Source organism: Triturus cristatus, chromosome 1_1, assembly GCF_964204655.1.
Source record: "Triturus cristatus chromosome 1_1, aTriCri1.1, whole genome shotgun sequence".
Taxonomy (NCBI): Eukaryota; Metazoa; Chordata; class Amphibia; order Caudata; family Salamandridae; genus Triturus; species Triturus cristatus.
In genome coordinates, this window is record NC_140579.1 from 143,160,748 (window position 1) to 143,179,915 (window position 19,168).

General features: G+C 48.4%; 1 long non-coding RNA gene across 1 annotated transcript in view; it reads right to left on the minus strand.

Moving 5' to 3' along the window:
* Window positions 1-299: 299 nt before the first annotated feature.
* Window positions 300-19,168, minus strand: part of LOC146869854 (uncharacterized) — a 102,099-nt gene continuing 83,230 nt past the window's right edge. Inside the window, exons 2-3 of the long non-coding RNA XR_014967944.1 lie at window positions 4,608-4,648; window positions 300-3,729 (exon numbers count right to left, since the gene is read on the minus strand). This is a non-coding gene — a long non-coding RNA (uncharacterized LOC146869854). The remainder of the gene's footprint in view (window positions 3,730-4,607; window positions 4,649-19,168) is intronic.

Genomic DNA, 19,168 nt, shown 5'->3' on the forward strand with positions numbered 1-19,168 from the left:
CCAAAACAGGTCGACAGTCAGGGCATCAGTCCGTCCCAGCCGTCAGGAGGCGGGAATCTTCGCGGGAAAAGTCTTCGGGCCACTTATTTTGACAACTGGATCGATGAAGCGGGGTGCACCTTCCCTCGGAGATTTCACACGAAGTTCCTCACGATCGTCGGGCTTTGGACCGGTACCGCTCATAACGCCCCACGTTGGGCGCCAACTGAAGGACTGGGCTATTCTAAGGCCCAGCGGTGCCAGGGGACAACACCTGAAACCTTCGTGGGTTACCTGTTCCGGCGTACAAAATACAGAGACACGGGACACTTCCTGCGGCGTCAAAGATCAGCATTTATTCACTGCAGGGATACAGAAATCGCAAGAAGTACACAACGTGTAGGTTCTGAGAGACTGCTTCGAATTGCACAAGTGGATCGCTCCTTTTATACACATTTTCGTCATTGCTCAGCATGGCGAACAAAAGGTTACAACTTAGTTCCCACAATAAACTTCAAAAAGGTCGCATTCATGTTTTCAGAAACCCGAAACATAATTACAGCAGCATTGCCGGTTCCCAACTGTAAAAGCACATTAAGCACATTCCATTCTGACCATAACGAATTAGAGGAAGGGACAGAAACAGATGCAAAGGAAAAAGATATGGATGTACAACAGTTTAGAAAACAGTGTAGAGAGCAATAACGGAAACTTGATTGCAGGATCAAAGGACTCGTGCCCAATGTATGCACGACTGAAACAATAAACGGCATGGCAAGATGAGCCTTAAGCGGGGCCATCTGCCTTTGCCGTATCAGCCCCCTCGCCATAAAAGACACCTTCAAAGGAACATGTGTCCTCCACGAAAGCTTGGGAATCCCAGGGTCACGAAGCGGACAGTGTCCGTTCGCTGGCTACTTGAGGGCAAGAGACAAAATGGACGTCGTATCTAAAATGGAACCCAAGGGTTCAGATGGACATACCCAAGAATGAGACGAACCATACATAGTAGCGTAGCGAAAACGCGTACACCCACTAAACTCGTCATTTGCGGTTCGTAGATACCAAACTCATCCATATTCGAACATACCCAAAATGTCAGTCAGATTCTCACGGAACCTCATTAGTTGTACCCACTAAACTCCAAAGTAGGATCTAGCACATGAGAAGCTTTGAAGTGTTGGATCAGGGATATGATTTTTGGTGGCCAGGGATGGATAGAGCCACTGAACACTTTGTGAGAGAGTGCAATGCTTGTGTACCTGCAGTGGTGACACCCTTCCCCACACCTTGGGCTCCCTGGTGTAAACTTGCTTTAAATATATCTGACCCCTTTGGGGTATTGGGAAGATGGTCTTAATTGATTATATGTTCAAGTGGGCTGAAATAAAATTTGCAGACAAAGTTAATACTCACTCTATTATTGATTTCCTTGAAGAGATTTTATCAGGGGAGATATTCCTGAGGAAATTGTTACTGATAACAGTACACAATTTGTGTCTACAGAAATGAGGAACTTTCTGTAATTGTCAGAGATATTCGTCCCTTCTTATACCACCCCAGCAGTAACGTTTATTGGAGCGGGTTATTCATGTGTTAAGGAACAGTTGCAGCTGGCGTTAATTGGTGTGGGCTAGAAAACCCTAACAAGGATATGGAGTAGGTAATTCGCACCTCCACCCATATTAGCACTGGAATTTAACTTTTCACTTTGTTTAGAGACAGTATAGCAGGTTCCAGTCTTAACAGAGTGTGGATGAATTGTAAAAGTGTGTATACATACAAACTGAGTATAATTGAGTTAAGCTGTTCAGAATGATGTAATACAAGGTTCTCAGATGAGTGTTGATGGTGAAAGTTGGAAATTGGTTGAGAAGACAAAAAAGGTAGAATGTTGTAGTGCTGACTGATGGGTGGATGTGGAATAAAGATAGAATTTCAGTAATTCCACATAACAAGTCTACATTTGTCCATAGTAGGTTAGATGATGTGTCTTCCTTTGATGGTGAAGATACAAATCATGGTGTAACTGCTCTTATGCCGAGGTCTTGGATTGTAACTTTGCCATGTCAATAAAATCATTTTGTTATATGAATATTCCTACTGATGATTATTGGTACTCTTTTTCCTGTTTCCAGGGGTCCATGGTTTGCTATTCTTGCATGCCTGCTATTCCTGTATGTTTTGTTGTCTCTCTTATTTTTTCATTTTTCTGATGTTCCCTGGTGTGTCTGTGTTGTTTGTGTTGTTGTTTGCTTTGTTATTTAGGAGTTATTTGGAGATTCCGGTGTACAGAGTTTTGCCAGAGTGCAGCCTGCTGGTGAAGAGTGCTTGTGTGATGGTCCGTTTGGTGTTCTGAGGCAACCATTTGAAGATTTGCAACATGCATAGAATGTGCAAGAAGGAGGTGCACACTACGTTGACTGGAGCTGTCTTGAGCTTGTGGTTTGGGGTGATCCCTAGATTTCTTTTGTGGTCTTTGGGTGTGGGTGTTGGTCCTAGCTCTGACAGCCACAAAGTGGAGTCTTATAGGAAGGTCTTGTTGCTGAAGACCAGTACTTCTGTCTTGTCGGAGATGAGGGGCAGGTATTTGGTTTGCATCCAGTCTGCTAACATGATCATGCAGTTGGTGAAGTTGGTTCTGGCAGTGGTTGTTTTTTCCGCCAGGGAGAGGATGAGTTGGTTGTCATTGGCAAAGGAGAGGACGGTAATGTCTTCTGATTGGATATTGTTGGCAAGTGCTGTCATGTATGCGTTGATAAGGGTGTGGTTGAGGAACGATCCCCATGGGACTCCGAATATCAATTTCTTGCTCTCTGATGTGAAGGGTGGCAGTCTGACTCTTCGGGTTATTCCAGTGTGGAAGGAACAGATCCATTTGAGAGTGGTTCCTTGTATGCCAATCTCACTGAGTCTTCTGATGAGGGTATTATGGTAGACAGTGTTGTAGGCCGCAAAGAGGTTGAGGAGGGTTAGGTCCTCTGTTTCTCATCGATCCAGGATGATTTGAATGTACTCGGTGGCCACAGTGAGTGCTGCTTCGGTGCTGTGGTTCTTTCTGAATCCTGATTGAGTGTTGTGTAGAAGATGGTGAAGTTCGAGGTGGGATGTGAGTTGCTTGTTGATGGCCTTCTCAATCAGTTTGCCAGGATAAGGAAGCAGGGAGATTGGTTGGAAGTTGCTCAGTTGATTCCCATCAGCTGTGAGCTTTTTTGAGGAGGGCGTTGATTTCTGCAAGTTTCCATTTCCAAAGTAGCTAACATGATGGAGGTGTTGATGATGTTAGGCAGGATGGTGCTCCTTTGTGATGTTCCCAGGTTGTTGATGTGGTGGGGGCATGAGTTCTTCGGGGACCCTGAGTGGATGGCCCATATGATTGCCACTGTGTCGTTTCTGGTGAGGGTTGTCCATTCAAACAGGCGGCCGTCATGGTTGGTAGTAGTTATGTTAGCAACAAATTCTCTGGGGTTGGGTTGGTGTGCAAAGTTTCTGTAGATGTTTGCGATTTTACTGTGAAAGAATTTGGATAGGTTGTCACAGAGTTGCTGGCAGGTAGCAATGTTAGTGACAGTGGCTGAGTGCCAGGTGAAATCCTTAACGATCAAGAAGATCTCCTTGCAGCTGTTGGAGCTTTCTACGATGTAGTCCACTTGTGCTTTTTTCTTGGTGCCGTGTGACAAAAGCGACCCATAACTGGGGAAAAGGATGATTTAACTGGAATCCTCCACTGGTCCATGGCAGCCTCAACACCTAAAAGAAAGGAAAACAAAGAAAGAATCTTTTTTTAAGAGGCGGCACAGAGAGGATGGACAGCAGGACAAAGGAGGTGAGGAGTCGGCAGGGGTGGGGCAAGAAACCAGAAAAGAGGTGCACATCCTGAAGGAGAGTAAGAAGCATGAGGAGAAGAGCGACAGACAAAAACAGAAGGATCCGAGAGTCCTGCACAGGTCCGAGGAAAGAGAATACCCGCTGGGAGTGTCAGAGGCAGACAAGTTCTTGAATAGTGTGGCAAGAAACCAGAGCAAGCCAAAACTGTCTAAAGTTGATTTTTAAGTGACTCTGGAAGGCAGGACCCACCGGAGAGGCCCTTGGACCTGCCACACAGATGACAAGGTTGGATGGTAGAGTTTGGAAAGCAAACAAAAACCAGTGAGGGGAGAGAGAGTTCCTAAAAAAGTTTTTTTTTTCTTTTCTTCTTCTGTGTATGATCAATTTCAGAAGTAAAAAATGGGAGTGAAATTATTGTAACTTCAAACTAAGGTAGCCTCAAGGGATTCAGAATAAGCGAGATGATGTTGATAAATCAGGGATATGTATTTTGGGTTTTCCCTATTATAAGTTTTTCTTTTTTTTTTAGTGGAGCTGATTGCTTTGGGTCTGCTTACCCACGAGTTCCTCCTCTTTCAGCAAAGTCAAAACAAGAGCTTTATCATCTAGTAAGGTATACGAGAGGGAAGAAAGATCATTATATTTCTCCTTCCCCAATAAGGAACTCTATCATAGAAAATCCCTACCCCACCTGATGAAGAGAGAAGGTGAAAGAAACAGGAGAAAGACAAAAGATCTAGTCTGAGAAAATAGATAAGAGAGGATAGATTATCTTCCACTTTACAAAATACAGTACTCACCTGTGTTTTTCTTTTCCAAGGGCTCTGGACAGGAGGGCTACCTAAACAACAAAGAGAAAAGGTAGAGAACCCCCATTACCACACCAGATGCACCCTGAAGAGGTTCCTCTAAAAAGATGCAGAATGACAGGAAGACAAGGATAAAGAGAAGCATAGACAATACCAAATGTGATGATACAAAGCTAAATAAAAAAACTTTATTTGGAGAACCGCAATCGTGAGCAGTTAGTTATTATTTCTAATTCCTCAAGATGGCATGTCTTTCATTTGCTGGTGAAAGCGTCTGAGTGCAGCCATGTAGGTAGTTCTGTTGGTGGTGTTGTGGCTTGGTTTCCATTTCCTTTCTAGCTGTTTACAGTGTTGTTTGGTGTCTCAGAGGTGTTCTGTGTACAGCTGGCCTGCTAGTATGATTTACTATGCTTGTTGGGTTTGATGGAAGGCTGTGAGGGAGTCTGCACAGTTCTTGATCCAGTTGGATGCCCTTGTTGAGGTTGTCTGTAGGGCTAGGTTGATTCATGGTGAGCACACTGAGCCAGTCTGTTTCAGTGATTTTGCCCAAGCTGTGAAAGCTGAAACTGGTAGGGTTGTTGACATGAGGTGCCTTGATTTTGAAGTGGATGATGGAGTAGTTGGTCCATACGAGTGGTATGGTGGAGTTGTATTTGATGAGGTTGTTTGTAGTGAAAATGGGTTCGAGTGTGAGTCCTCTAGTTTGTTGGTTCTGAAACAAGGTGGGTGAGTCCGTTGTTGCTCAAGCTTTCGAGGAGCGCTGTGGAGCAGGTGTTGTTTAAGTCTTCCAGGTGAAAGTAGAGGTCACTGAGTCGATGGTGAGCGGAGTGATGAAGTTGGTGATGAGGTTAATAAAGGTGTCTTGTGGACGGTAGGCAAGGGTTCTATTCATGGTGAAGTTTGGTCGGTAGGCGAGGTTTCCTTTTAGGGTGAAGTTTTCTGATGTTTGCAGCTTGAAGTGTAGTTGTTCCATGAATGGGGTGGTGTTCTCTATAGATGTTGTGCATTTGATGAATTCCTTGTAGATGATAGTGAGTCTGCCTCTTGGCTTGTGAAGGCGGTCCTGTCAAGTGATCTTGTAGCCCGCTGGGATTGCCATGGCGATGTCAGGATCTGAAGAGGGGTTAAGCCAGCTCTCTGTGATAAATAGAATGACAGGTATACTTCTACTCACAGGTCCCATATTTCAGTTGTGTGGTTGCTGAGTGATTCTTTGTGGGTGTGGATGTGTGTGTGGTGTAGAGTGGCAATGCAGACATTGTTAGTGCTTGTGTGGCGTGTGTTGAGAGGGGGTGTTGAGGGCATTGTTAGCATTTATGTGGGGGGTGTGGGGTTGTGGCTGCTAGAGAACTGGCAGTGGGTGCATGTGAAATCTCCTACCATGGTGTGAGGTGCAGCACAGCAGTAGTTGGGATGGCATCTGAGGTTTAGCGACCTATGGAGTGCTGCAGAGTTTTGCTGGGCGGTGATCAGAACAGAGTTCCTGGCACTGGGTGTGCTCTGGGTGCCGACGGGCACGTACAGGCATGCCTTTGGTACCTCCCGCTACGCGCATCTGTGCTGAAGCTGCATTAATTAGGTCCTGGGATGAGTGCAGGATGCCGTGATGTCAGTGTCTGTGCTGATGGGTGATGGAAAATCTTGTCTTTGAAGGTGTCAGAATGTTGCTTGAAGGCTCAGAACTGGTTCAAGGTTCCTGAGATACAGGGCTTACTGGACCTCAATGAAGTTTGTTTACCACTGATGGCCTGGGGTCGTCCTGTTGGGGACAGTGATAACTGAACACTAGTACACCCTTCAGCACATTATCCTCAGGGTAGCAAGGTGAGCAATCAAAGGATGATCCAAGAAGATGAAGGGGGTTAGAGGTTCAGAACTCAACAATCCACACAATATCACTCAATAACAGCTTTTACTTTAATGAAAAAAGTACTTTTATTCTACCCCTACGCAATATTACTCAAATAGATCTGAAGGGGTGCACCAGCTACGGTCATTCAAAGAAAGTGGCTCCTCACTGAGGCTTAATGAGAGGCTTCCTTAGTCAGTCTTTGTGTGCTTCTGTGGTTGTACTGACTCAAGTTCAGTGGCTCCCCATTCTGGTGCTTGGGCTCAGCAAGAGCAGGTTTACCTTACCGCGAAGTAGCTGAGCTTCAGTTCTCAGACCACTGCTGGCAAGTGCAGCTGCGGCACTGTATCAGCCGGTCGTGCGTTCTCCTGGCTTCCAATGACACAATCTCAGTCACAAACAAGCCCTCTTTGGAGCACCAGGGCCATAACATATCACAAATGGACCTGTGCAAGTGAAGCCCCCTGCAGTCCATACCTGCTGCTTCCACCACTTTTCCAGGCCTGTGAAGGGGCTGAGGAAACATAAAGGTGCAGTTGTAGATGACAAGTTGCACGCGGTAATGACATTCACCTTTCACTCATGGAACATTCCTCACTTCAGTTGCTAGTGTGTTATGGTTTGTAGCAAAAAACAATCGAGTCACAATATGTCCCGCCTGTGTAGGATACCCCAAGAAAATCGTAAATGGTTCCCACTAAGACATCATAATAAAGCGTTTTACATCATCTTCGAACAGGAATGTCAAGAAGAAGAAAGGCAGGCAGAAGAAATGGTTAGCTAGCTTTGATCAGGAAAGAGGTTTGTGGTGTGGATGGCATAGTATCGTCATTGGCATCCTTTTCCACCCCTCCAACATAATATACATTCCCCATAAATAAACACACAATACGATTTTTTGTTTGGGTAAAGTTGCTGCAGGTTTATTACATACATCGTTATGTAATATGTGGGTTATCTTACGGGCGATCCAAGGGCAGGCAACCAACTGGGCCGCCTGCCCGCCTGATGAGCCAGGCAGCACTGGGGCGAACCCCGCCTGTGCTGCCCTTACTAGTGATCCTCTTTCCGGATCACGTGACCGTTGGTACCTTCTTATTCACACCCCTTTCAGGGCGGAGCATCGCATAGCAAACCCCCCAGTTGTTCAGGCCCACAACCGCCCAAAGGACTAGCGGGGCGCCGACACAGTTTCAAGGACCCTCCGATGGGGCTCCTCGGCTTTGGCTCTGGCACCCCCTATGGTGCCACGCAGAGGTACCCTTGGTACCGGCCTGCTTCCAGATCGCCCTGTGACTCTGCCTGCAATGAAAAAAGGAAAACATTACAATCTGCCCCCCTCCTGCCACCACCACACCGGGTATGTGGTAGGGAGGGAGACAGCGTGTGCGGCGATCAAAAGAGGTCGCCAAAATGGTGGGGGAGGGATATATACCCTCCCCCAAGTCCTGGGCGCCCAGGAAGTGACGCCCCTCGTGCGCCGTAACCAGGCTGGAGATGGGGGGGGGGGGACTCCAACCAGAGTCCCTGCCCCTGAAGGGGGTGGGGGGCGTGGGGTGCCCAGGCGACACTAGAGTGCTGACCTCTCTAGTGGCCCCCTGTGGGTGCCTCGGCCAGCAGCATAGTATCGTCATTGGCATCTTTTTCCACCCCTCCAACATAATATACATTCCCCATAAATAAACACACAACACAATTTTTTATTTGGGTAAAGTTGCTGCAGGTTTATTACATACACCATTATGTAATAGGTGGGTAATCTTACGGGCGATCCAAGGGCAGGCAACCAACTGGGCCGCCTGATGAGCCAGGCAGCACTGGGGCGAACCCCGCCTGTGCTGCCCTTACTAGTGATCCTCTTCCCGGATCACGTGACCGTTGGTACCTTCTTACTCACGCCCCTTTCAGGGCGGAGCGTCGCATAGCAAACCACCCGGTTGTTCAGGCCCACAACCGCCCAAAGGACTAGCGGGGCGCTGACACGGTTTCAAGGACTCTCCCATGAGGCTCCTCGGCTTTGGCTCTGGCACCACCTATGGTGCCACGCAGAGTTACCCTTGGTACCGGTCTCCTTCCAAATCGCCCTGAAACTCCGCCACAGTTCTGGAGGCGGCCATCGTCGCCGCCAGAGCCCCCCACCAAAACAGCTATAGTCTTACCCGCAATCTCTCCTGTCTAGAGCCTCCTGCAAAAATAGATGAAAGAGAACCATCCCTACTGGTTATAGATGGCCCCATCTATATCCCAATAGCCCTTGACGTTAGCCTGGGTCAGCTAGTGTCTAATGAAACAAAAGGCCCTTTTGGCCTGTGAAGTTGTGCCAAGCACTATTCACCCTCATGTGGGAAAGTTCCACTGCATCACATGCCTCAGCCCCGTGCCAACTCTGGGCGGGACGAATGCAAACACCATGGCTCACATTGCCCCATCTATTTGCTGATCTCACCTAGCTGCCGTCCTTCTAGCACCATGTGTGCCTGAACACCTGCGTGCCCCATCTGTGGGACAGCAGCCCACTTGCTAGGTGACCACTCCCCCACCCGCCTGCCTACTTTGGCTATTATGGCGAGAAGGATTATATTTAACCTTTGAACAGTCCCTATGCTTGCTAAATCGTGACGCACAGGAGTGTTCATAACTAGAAGTGTGTGACAATGGGCAAGGGGCCCTCCTGCCCTTGCCATGTATCCCTTATTCCTTATGGGAATTTTGCCCATTTAGTTCCCTCTGTGGTGGAACCCCCTAGGCATACAAGCTAGAAAATCTGTCTGATTTAAGCAGTACGCCCTTGACGTTAGCTTGGATCAGCTAGTGTAGGATGAAATAAAAAGTCCTTTTGGCCTGTGAAGTATTCACCCCACGACAGTTTCAGACACCCTGGCTCACAATACCCCACCTATTTGTTGATCACACTAGCTGCCGCCATTCTAGCACCGTGTGCGTCTGAACACGTGTCTCCCATCTCTGGGACAGCAGCTCACTAGTTAGGAGACCGTTCATACCCCCGATTGCCTACTTCGGATATTAGGGCGAGAAGGATATACTTAACCTTGGCACAGTCCCTTGCTTGCTAAATCAAGGCGCACAGGAATGTCCATAACTAGGCATATGAGACAATGAGCAAGGCTGCGCTCCAGCACTTGCCCTGCATCCCTTATTCCTTATGGGAATTTCGCCCGCTCAGCTCCCTCTGGTGAAGCCCCCTAGGCATACCCACTTAGAGAATCTGTCTGATTCGATACAGGACGCACTGTCTGTAATATGGTGCCTAACATTTGATGTGGGAGATGCCACACACCGTCTAGGTCATGGGAACCAGAAGGAGCACACCATTTTCACCCGGGTGTACCTCTAAATGGGACTGAGCGATACCAAAGGGGATGTTGGACGGAACGTTTGACCAAATCAAACACTCACCCCCAGTCAACTGATCTGGGTTTAATCCATCGTCCTTCTTAGCTCACTCCACCAGTCCAATTCAGACATGGACATATGCAAATCAGTCTGACCCTGTGCCTCATGGGAGCAGTCCAGCCCGAACTGCCAAGCCATGTCTTCCCAGGACCGGAAACAAGCATCCTGGGACCGGTTTCGGGTTCATAACCCTCATCGGCCAGGCTATCTTGAATCCAGTGGCAAAGTGAGCAAGGGACCCACGTCTTGGCATACCCTGCCTACTTAGGGTGAACAAAGCAATACCAAAGGGGATGTTGGACGGAGTGTTGACATAGCAAGCTCTCTGCGCCCCCCCAGTTCAGACATGGCCATATGCAAATCAGTCTGACCCTGTGCCTCTTTTTGCATCTAAATGGGACTGGCTCCACCCAGCTGCACGCCAGAGACACACATATCTTTAACCTCTTTACTGTCTTTAGACACTTGGCACCCTTCTGGTTGCGGCTCTGGGTGTTAGTGAAGCGTGCATGCCCCCGGCGCACGATGTCACTGAACGGCCAGTGTATGTTACCCACTCGCTGATACTTATCTATCGCTAACTGCCCTACTTGGATTGAAGGGTTGCTGGATGCTACCTAAGGACTGAAGACTTAATGCTCCAACCCAGTTTGACCCCAGAACTTGGGGACAACCCAAGTAGTGACCATGCCTTTCATGTTACATCTACCCCAGCGCTTGACTATCAATGTGTTAGGGACCCCAGTCCCAAAAGATGCCCCTTCTATTGTCTGGTTCTAGCCCGCAGAAGGATAACCCAGGGGGGCAGACAAGTCTGTGGAAAGAGGGGAAAGTTATGTGCAAATACCTGCCCTTTCCTGAATATTGGGAATGCCCACTGATCTATTATACCCAGTCGCCATTTGGCTCTAACACAGTGTTTACCAAACTTTTATGCACTGCAGCAAACTTGTAATATGACAACTACCACAACCCGCCTGCTGCCCTGGCCAAAGCGCAGGAGAATATGTCTTTAAATGAAGCGACTTGTAACCTGCCCCTGTTTGCAGAGAGCACATTTAGCTGCATTCCTGATGCACCACGCCACATGCTCAGCACAGCCCCCAGCGTCGAGGTGTGGGCATACCCTGTGCTCCAATAGGGGCCATTGGCAACAGAACTAGCTGCTCCTGTGTTACAGATTTGAAAGCGCGTCACCGTCCCCGCATATTGGATGTACACATTCGTAATTTGGACGAGTGTGTCTGTGCCCGACCTCAAAGTGGGCATGAAAGAACGGACTGTATCAATGAAAAGCCGTTCGGAACAGATGCTCCCAATAATTTTGGCCCAGGGCGGCTGGTAGTACTACAGCCTGTGCTGTTGATTACAAGTAAATGCACTTTTGATCTCAAACCTTCAAAATGCCATGTTTTAAATGAGTCAGCGCCCCCCAAGCATGCCGAAAATGCCGTGCCTTGCCCTTGCCTGGTATTTTGCCGCTATGTCATTGCATCCCTATATTTAATACAAAAGGAACACTACACCTACATAAATCCATCTTTTGGCTTAGTCAATGCTTCTATTTGCATCAGATAAATAAGCCACAATTCTAGCTCAGTTGCAAAGCCAACCAAGAGCCCCCATCCATAGCTGCCAAGGTTTCAGTGTGCTATTAGTGACATTTTCCTCATTACAGTGCAACTATGAGTGACATTTAAAGGACTGTGACTGACACTTTCTTGCGAGCAAAATCAAACAATGAAGATGAGGGAGACATATCGATATCAGTAATTACAACCATTAGACCAACACGAAACTCTATGCATCGAGACCGCCTTAAAAGTATTGACTAGCCAGTAAGATCTGACTATGTCCCCATCCAGTAACGACTGACACCGCACTCTTATCCTGTGCTTTGTGTGATCTTGGCCCACTTTGGTGTGAGCAGAGCCCCGTGACGTATACTTGGCTTCTAGGCCGATAATGCACAAGTATTAGGTGAGAAAGATGAAACCATACATGGCGAGCCCCGGCCAAAACCTACAACCATTTTACCATTTGTCATCAGTAGCACATTCATCAATGAGACATTGAGAAGGGCCACATGCATAACTCCTGGTGGCCACAGGACCTTGTTGGCCAAGCAGCAAAATCTTCGCTCAATGCAATAATACGAGACAGACTTCTCACGGCGCATGCCACCCAGGTGCCAAACAGGACACCGAGGTTTACACCGAACATCCCAACTCCAAAGGAAAGGCACCACAAACCCAACCCCCTGCGCAAGTCACTCACCAAGGCACCACTGAAGGATCCACCCATGACAACGCCCCCTGCCTGAAGCTTGAGTGCCCCCTGAGAATAATGTAGGCTGAGGTTCGCCAGACACTGCGCTTGACCATGCCCTGTAACAGCCGGGTCCTTCCCAGACCCCATTGCTGGCACTGAGCAGGGGTGCACATGCCTACTAATCCTCCACAACTGCCACTGCTCCACCGATGCAGCGAAAATAGGGGGGGGGGGAGCCCTGGCTATCCTTGCCGCTCTTTGTAACCTGGATGATCCCCAGTACAAGGTACAGACTGATGACCAAGTGCTGCGCCAGCCAATAGACATGTAGTGAATTTACGCTAACTCATGCCCTACAAGGCCGCTCGGTGTGCCACCTCGCCTAAACCAAGACAAGGGTGGATCACCCAGTCCTTATCCTACAAACCCATCAGTCATCTGCCTGACAGATGCTGTGTCGCCATGCTGGCATCCCTATCTGCCATCAAGTTCCTTACTTTATTTTGGCTTTGTGAAACTTGTACCCGCGCCACACTTCAGGCATATGGAAATTGTGTCAAAACACTCACCTACTACAGCGCTGAGAGATCCCACACAGCCAAATAAACCTTCCATAAAGGGCTACGGCCTGTCTTTGCTCTCTGTGGTGAGAATGTACTGCAAAGACAAAGCGCCAATGAGGCCTTACGTTCACGTGTGTCCGTTCATCTAGTGCCACACAAACGCTGTGAAACTAATATGTGAAACTGGTATGTTCCCTATCCGTGGTCCCTCTGATGACAGGGGTTGGGCATCAGATAACTGTTACACAATGTGAGGTTGTTGTCCCATGTGGTGAACTGATAGTTCAACTACTCTCTTATTATTGCACATGGGTTAAATTAGTACAAGTGCCTGGTAGGGTTTAAGTCAACACATCTGCCATACACCTGGCACGTACCAGCTGCACACCCCCGTGAAGCACGTACATTTTAGGCATTGTAATGCTGTGTGGCACTAAAGCCAAGCCTCAGATACCACAAGCAGCTGAGTGGGAGGCCTCAGCAGGCAGGGCTGGAATGCCCTTAAAACTGTGAGTAATTCTAGGTTCCGCCCGAGATCAAGCCGGCGCCCGCAGAAATCCAGCGGGTATCCTGCTCCCCGTTTCAGATCTGGCATGAAATGCACTATGTCTAAATCATCCCTACCAGATCTCCCTTTCTCTCTAATCCCAAGCAATAATATTTTTGAGGTGTTACTCCCGTGCGCACATGCTGCCCAAGGTATTAAAGCATTGCACATGACACCAGGTGTGTTGCAGATGGACCTATTCATATGGTTGGCATGGGGGGGATTGTGTGCCCGAATGTAAAATGAAACAAGGGGCAGTGCTGCCCGGTGGCAGGAACATTCCCTGGAGGAAGACTGCAGAATCTGTTTGGGTACTTCCTGCCTGCATATAAAGCTCAAACCTCAACTAAGAACTAGCTGACCGCCATCTAGCCGGTTCCCGCTCAGAGCCCCCCCTATGCTTTGGAGCCCCAGAAACCCAGACCTTCCTTACACCACCAACTGAGATCTGGCACCGCTGGCCTTTACTGCACCACCTAGCCCGCAGCGACGAGAAAACGAGCCGGTCAGCATAACCTTTGAACGAGTCACAAGAGATGCACTTTCAATACTCATGGAAGGTTAAAGGGTACTCAGATGTGTATTAGCGGAACCAGGTTCATGACAGTGCACAGGCACACTGGTCCGAATCCTACATGGGTTAGATCTAATAATAAGGAAGATACCCATTTCAATATTAGATTATACAGCAGCAGCTCACTAATATTATTGTCAAACCATCGTGCACCTCGTCAATCTTTGCACCCACGTCAGATCTGAAATCGGTGAAAAATACCCCATCAGACGTAAAAGGGGCACTTTCAGAGAGGTGTTACATACAGCTAATATCGGACGCAATGGACAATTACATCTGCATCTGGCTCCTTACACCAGACAAGCATGATTTTTATATTATTTTTTTAAATGGTGAGGTTAACAGGACGTTTCGCTCTGACCGCATATTGAAGGGCAACTGTACAGACTAATCCAAACTGGAGATAAAACGAGTGCGCTGCACAGAATTACACCAGCGCAGACCACTGCTGGTTATGATAGAAAGTAAGGTAAGCCAATGGGGGGGGCCTAAGGGCAGGCCGTCTAGGGGAGACTGAGGGCCTCGCAAACTACCAACTGTACCTTCATCCCCAGCTGACCCTCGGCAGGCCACCCAGGTGTCCGACAAACACGTCGGGCCCTGGCCTGACCAAGCCGCGGGCCACTACAAACCCCTCGCCAGCCGGGAAACCTGCCTCAGTCAGGCGGCAGCCGCCGCCGGCACCAACTCCCGCACATAGTTGTAAAAGGGAACCCTGGACACCCTCTGCCGCCAGTCCTCCACTACAAGGAGGTTTGTCTGCCTGGGCAAAGGCCCCTCCCGGCCCGCACCAACATTCGAATCCCTCGCGACGACGACCCCGTGAGGCTGGACAGCGTGTCCAGGCAGTCCGGGGTCTGTACGGGACAAACCTGTCCCCAGTCGATACCCAACCACACTTCACGAAGTGTTCGTCTGGCCCGCCTCACACTACCTGCATACAACAGGATTACACGAAGCACGCCCAGCAGCCGGTGGAAAAGATAAGTATGAGTGAATAGCATTCTAATGTACACAAGCAAACATAAATATCACGTCGAGGCATAATGCACAGATTAATTTACGTGATGACTAGTTAGAAATCTGTGCCCATTTTGCCTCTTGTTGTCAACGTAGTAGGTTAACCCCTTCGCAGCGCTGGGGGGTGCGGGGGGGCTGCGCGGTGGCGCTGTGCTCATGACGGAGCCACTCCGTCATGAGCCACGGTTGAGCTGTGCTCATGACGGAGCGGTTCCGTCATGACTCCGCCCAGTTGCGTTGTCCCCCCGCACAGGCGAGGAAACAGCGCCGCGTGGGCGGAGCGGCCGCCAACGGTCGTGGCATGACGGAACCGCTCCGTCATGAGCACACGGCAACCGTGGCTCATGACGGAGCGGTTCCGTCATGAGCGGGGAAGGGGATAAATGTCATACGATCGGATCTGGTAACAACCTTCTGACATTAGATAAATATTTTACTACCACAAGGTGGCGGCGCTGCTTCACACAATGAAGTATGAGCACACAAAAGAACTTAGAGAAGTGAACTGGGGTTGGCCATTTCGTACACATAGTGCCAAAAAAAACCAAGCATTTGCCATGCAATAGGTCTCGCATTTGTTGCAGTTGGAGCTACTGGCATTGTAAATGGCAGTGTTTTTTATCAATGTTTTTGTTTGCAGTGGAGTGATTATTTAAAAATTACACACTATACCATATTATAAGCTATTCTAGCAACTGTACAGTAAAGCTATGGCTATTTTAACGTAAAGGAGTGTGAATGGATGAATAAAAATACAAAAGACAGGATCTAAAAATTTACGATGGCATGTATAGCAGGGGACAGGGACTACCGATCACAACAAATGTACTTGAAGTGGTTGGGGCATAATATGCAATAAAAAGATCGGTAGTACAGGGTGTCAGCGACGCTTGTGCAAATGTTGTTCAGCTGGTGAAGTGGTCAGCTCTGTTTGCAGATGCAAAGTGGTGAAAGGTGAAGTATTCAGCTCTGTTTGCAGGCACAAAGGGATGAATGGTGAAGTGGTCACTCTCTTCAGCGGTGAACATGCTCTTTACTGTTGCTCATGGGCATCAAGAGACTCTGCCAGGTCTAAGGCATTCCAGAGACCTTATATGATGGCTGGGGTTTGTAAGTGAACCTACATTAAACACCACTAAGAGATGAAGCGATTTCTGCAACATCACATGATTTTTCTCCAAAATGTGTTTTTTCAGTTTTACTTTTTGGATTCCTGGGATGCTCTGGCATAAGATTCCCGGTTCCACCAGGATTCATTTGGTACAGTAAATAAACACAATAACCAAAAATACTTTCAAACTGCAGTTTAACGGAGACGTGGTTTTCTGTGTAACAGACAAACGCCTGGGGCACGTGCCACCTAATCTAGAGACACTTCTCTCACAGGAGTTGTGCCAACTCACCTGCAGCCAAAGCTATGGGTCACGGGAAAATGGAATGGAGAGTAAGGGGGGTACAGGGAGAGAGAGAAAGGGGGCACAGGGAGAGAGAAATGGGGGCATGGAGAGAAATGGCGGACCAAGAGAGAACGGGGGAAGAGAGGCTGGAAGGGTGAAAACGAAAGGGAGAGAGGGCACTAGTGAGGGGGGTGCCGGAAGGGGAAGGAGGTGGACAGGTGATATACATTTTAAAAAGCAGGTCTTTGGCAGTGGGTGATGGCTGCTGGCAAGGACCAACACCCGGAAAGGAGGTTTGACATCCGAGCCCCCACTATTATAATGTGAAACTATCATGCAACTACAATATCACAAAAAGGTGCTAGTTTTCCAAAGACACATGACCCGCCTGATGTACACACTACAAGATTCTTATAAGTCCCAAGAACATAAAGACAAATTCATCTGGCACATTGGAAAAAAATTATACTTTTCAAATAGCCCTCCGTATTAAATTTGCTCCATTTCTACGCTCGGTTAACAGATATAACTACTACCCAATCAATGGTATTCAATTGATCCACCTCGGAAGAATGAAGGCTGAGGCAGACTTGCCGGGAGTGTAACCTCTGCCCCTTACAAGTGTACGTCTCACTGAGCCCTTCTGCCGGTATTGTGTTGGACAGCTGGTTACAATTCGATCAGTTGAGCACCTTATGTGTAGCCTTTAAACAGAAACACAGCAAAGCCCGCTTTTGTATTCGCCAGATAACTAGGAAAACCAGCTATACACGAGGCGCGAGCAGCAACAGGAGTCACAGAGGTAGAGAGACCAGCCTTGGCTCCGCCGGTTATGAATAACTTAATATCCACGTACCTACCAAACATGAATGTGTCCTTCTATAATGGATGTGGTATACATGTAAAGTGCTTCAATACCTACGGATTGAGTTTGCACTAAATAAAAAAAACTAAAAAATAAATACAAACACCTAACAGATCTGTTCCAGGTCAGGCAGCGGAGTCATAGTTCGCCTGACCCTTGTGAAGACGGAGCAGCCGTTCCTGAAAATCAGCAGGGCAAGGGCGAGGATGTGGTCCGTCGGCTAAACTGCCGACTTTGGTGCTGGAAACCAGAGTTTGAGCCCCGAGGTCGCATCAACATCCTGTGATTCTGGGCAAATCACGTAATCTCCCCGTGCCTGAATGTATAATGTAAATACGGTGCTCGTGTAAAGCGCTCCAATAAACTTCGGGTCGAGTTCGTGCTATATATATATGCAAAACAAAACAAGTGCAAAGGCAAGTAACAGTACAAGGACATGTCGCCAGCTAGTCACATGCACTCATAACAACACCTACAGGCGATGCAACAGCACAGTGAACCCATCCGCCCAACACCGGACATTTTGCAACTTGCTTTTATATGGTGTACGCATAATTATACATTTGCCACACTTGCCTCATACCATCATCTCCTGCATATTTTTCCTTTTCTCGCATAATTTAGCCAACCCTGCCAGTTATACTATAATAAAGTAAACAAACTAAACAGTTCACAGAATTTACCCCAGTAAAACAAGCGTCTTCAAATAGGTCGTGTCTCCAATGAATGTCGCTGATTCGCCTTCTTTATAAATGTTCAGTGCTGCACGTTTAAATAGAGCATTGGATGCACAAAAGATATCACTAATAGCACTAAGTAAACAAAGTAAGTGCTAAAAATGTCCTAAAACATGCCGCCCTAATTATCGCTTGCCATGCAGCTTTTATGACTAATGAAGGCGTGGCGGTAGCGCCAGTAATACGCCTGCTCCCGATCACAACACAGAAAGTGAGAATTATCACAGCATGAGACCCCACAGTAATCATTAGCACAGCATGTCGACAGGCGCCCCAGGCTGCTGGAGCACTCAACTATAATTAATGCGCAGCACGTCTTCCGGAGACGAGCACTCAACTGGAATTAACGCGCACAAGCTGTTCCACTGTGAAGCGCGTTCACAGACCAGAATCGGCTCGTGCCCAGACCAGAATCGGCTCGTGCCCAGGTCTGTCTCCCTTGGGAGTAAACACAGCAATAATAGTCTCGTTGGCGGCAGCGCTTCACGCTGCAACGCCAGCGAGACCTAAAAATGTAGCCCGGGTGTGTGCAAGGAGTGAAATTTTCAGTCTGAAGTTTAAACCAAAAGGGAAGCATGTGCTTTAACTGTCAATAAAACAAAATATTTCTAAAAGAGCCTCGACAAGCAATTTACTCGCCTGATTCTGCCTCATTTGCTATTTGCAGACTGATCTTCGTAGCACTGCCACACCGGCCAATACCACTCTGTGACCGCCCCCTCCCCAAGCTTTGCGAGAAGCTGAGCCTAACCTGGCCGCGGACCCATGCTGCTTCCCCCGCACACAACACACCGCCAGGCCAGGGGGCTGGGGGACCTCACGAGTCCCAAACCCCTGCCCAGCACGACCCGTCTCAAACACGCTGTCGGGGGCCAGAGCAGCATGGGAAATACTTGGATGGGGGGGCGACAATGCCCACACACTCATCGGACACCGACGCAAGACCCAGATACGACGGCGTCAACAGGACGAACCAAACAACGGCGTGTGCGGCGATCAAAAGAGGACGCGAAAATGGTAGGGGAGGGATATATACCCTCCCCCAAGTCCTGGGCACCCAGGAAGTGACGCCCCTCGTGCGCTGCAACGAGGCTGGAGATGGGAGGGGGACTCCAACCAGAGTTCCTGCCCCTGAAGGGGGCGGGGGTGTGGGGTGCCCAGGCAACACTAGAGTGCTGACCTCTCTAGATGGCCCCCTGTGGGTGCCTCAGCCAGCAGCAGATCAGGTGCATAGAATTTGGGACGGCGGGGACTAAGGGTGCGCACTTTAGTAGCTAAATATTTCATCTCACTATGTGGGGTCATTTCCAGGTTA